This window comes from Gossypium hirsutum, chromosome A06 (assembly GCF_007990345.1).
Source record: "Gossypium hirsutum isolate 1008001.06 chromosome A06, Gossypium_hirsutum_v2.1, whole genome shotgun sequence".
In the NCBI taxonomy this organism is placed as follows: Eukaryota; Viridiplantae; Streptophyta; class Magnoliopsida; order Malvales; family Malvaceae; genus Gossypium; species Gossypium hirsutum.
Window position 1 is genome coordinate 35,415,099 of NC_053429.1, and position 1,872 is coordinate 35,416,970.

The 1,872-nt window shown below is 39.3% G+C and overlaps 1 non-coding gene across 1 annotated transcript; it reads right to left on the reverse strand.

Moving 5' to 3' along the window:
- Positions 1-289: 289 nt before the first annotated feature.
- Positions 290-396, reverse strand: LOC121231333 (small nucleolar RNA R71). Its single transcript, XR_005929393.1, has one exon. It is a non-coding gene; the product is annotated as a small nucleolar RNA R71 (small nucleolar RNA).
- Positions 397-1,872: the final 1,476 nt, after the last annotated feature.

Sequence of the window (1,872 nt, forward strand, 5' to 3'; positions counted from 1 at the left end):
AACAATTCAAGCTGAAGCTAGTGATGTTCCAAATGCTTCAGACTGTGGGCCAATTTAGTGGAATGTCTACCGAACATCCTCATCTCCACTTAAGACAGTTTATGGAGGTGAGTGATTCTTTCAAGTTAGCCAGAATACTCAAAGATGCATTACAATTGAAACTATTCCCGTATTCGCTAAGGACAAAGCTCGAGCTTGGTTGAACTCATTGCCACCAAATTCAATTTCCACATGGCAAGAGTTAGCAGAAAGATTTCTTATGAAGTATTTCCCGCCTAGAAAGAATGCTAAGTTGAGGAATGAGATCACTGCCTTCCAACAAATGGATGATGAGTCTTTGTATGAGGCATGGGAAAGGTACAAAGAATTATTACGAAAGTGCCCTCATCATGGAATTCCACATTGCATCCAACTTGAGACGTTTTATAATGGTCTCAGTGCCCACAAGAGGATCGTAGTGGACGCTTTTGCTAATGGTGCTCTCTTTTCTAAGTCTTATAATGAAGCTTATAAAATCATTGAGAGGATTACCAGCAACAATTATCAATGGCCAACCAATCGAGCAGCTTCAGGAAGACGAGTCACTGTAATACATGAAGTAGACGCTCTCACTTTACTCGCATCTCAGGTATCATAAATATCCTCAATGCTTAAAAATTTTACCACTAATGGGTTTAATAGTTTTGCAACACAGCCACTGAATCAATTTGAAAATGTAGCCTGTGTCTAGTGTGGGAAAGGACATCTGTTCAAAAAATGTCCATTAAACCCAGAATCCGCTTATTACATGGGTAACCAGAACCAAAATCGAGGAAGGCAAAGACTATAATCTAATACCTACAACCCATCGTGGCGAAACCACCCTAATTTCTCCTAGAATAACCAAGGGGCTGGACCGAGTAACACATATGCCCAACCTAAATCGATTTTTACCCAATAAATTCAGAAACAACCTCAACATCAACCATCCAATGGCTTGGAAAACTTGTTGAAGTCATACATGGCCAAGAATGATGCCTTAATCCAAAGCCAAGCAGCTGTATTGAAAAACCTGGAAAACCAAATAGGCCAACTTACAACTGAACTTAGAAACCGACCACAAGGTGCTTTACCTAGTGATACGAAAAATCTAAGGAATCCAGGGAAGGAGCATTGTAAAGCATTGACATTGAGGAGCGGAAAAACATTAGAGCCCAACACCGTCAAAGTTCAAAAAGAGCCAACTGATGCTTAAGACTCAGAAGAAGTTCAATCAAGTGTTGAAATTCTAGTTTCAACAGAACCAGAATCTGTAAAATTCAACAAGGTAACTTTAGAACCAGCTAATTCTGATCAATTAAAAACTTCGTTAAATGCAGAATTGCCACAGAAGACGAATCCACCAATTTCAGTAAAGAAGCCTCCACCACCCTACCCTCAAAGACTTCAGAAGTAGAAGTAAGAAATTCAATTCAATAAGTTCCTAGACGTACTCAAGCAACTTTATATCAACATCCCGTTCGTTGACGCACTTGAACAAATGCTGAACTACGTCAAATTCATGAAGGATATCCTGTCTAAAAAACAAAGACTTGGAGAATTTGAGATGGTAGCCTTGACAAAGGAATGCAGTGCATATCTTCAAGGCAAACTACCCTCAAAATTGAAGGATCTTGGATGTTTTACCATACCTTGCAATTTTGGAGCAACATAGTGTGGTAAGGCACTATGTGACTTGGGTGCGAGTATCAACTTGATGCCTATGTCAATATTTAGGAAGTTAAGGATAGGTGAAGTTAGGCTGACTACGGTTACACTTCAATTAGTAGGTCGATCCTTAGCACATCCAAAAGGAAAAATCGAGATATTAGTACGTGTAGACAAATTTATCTT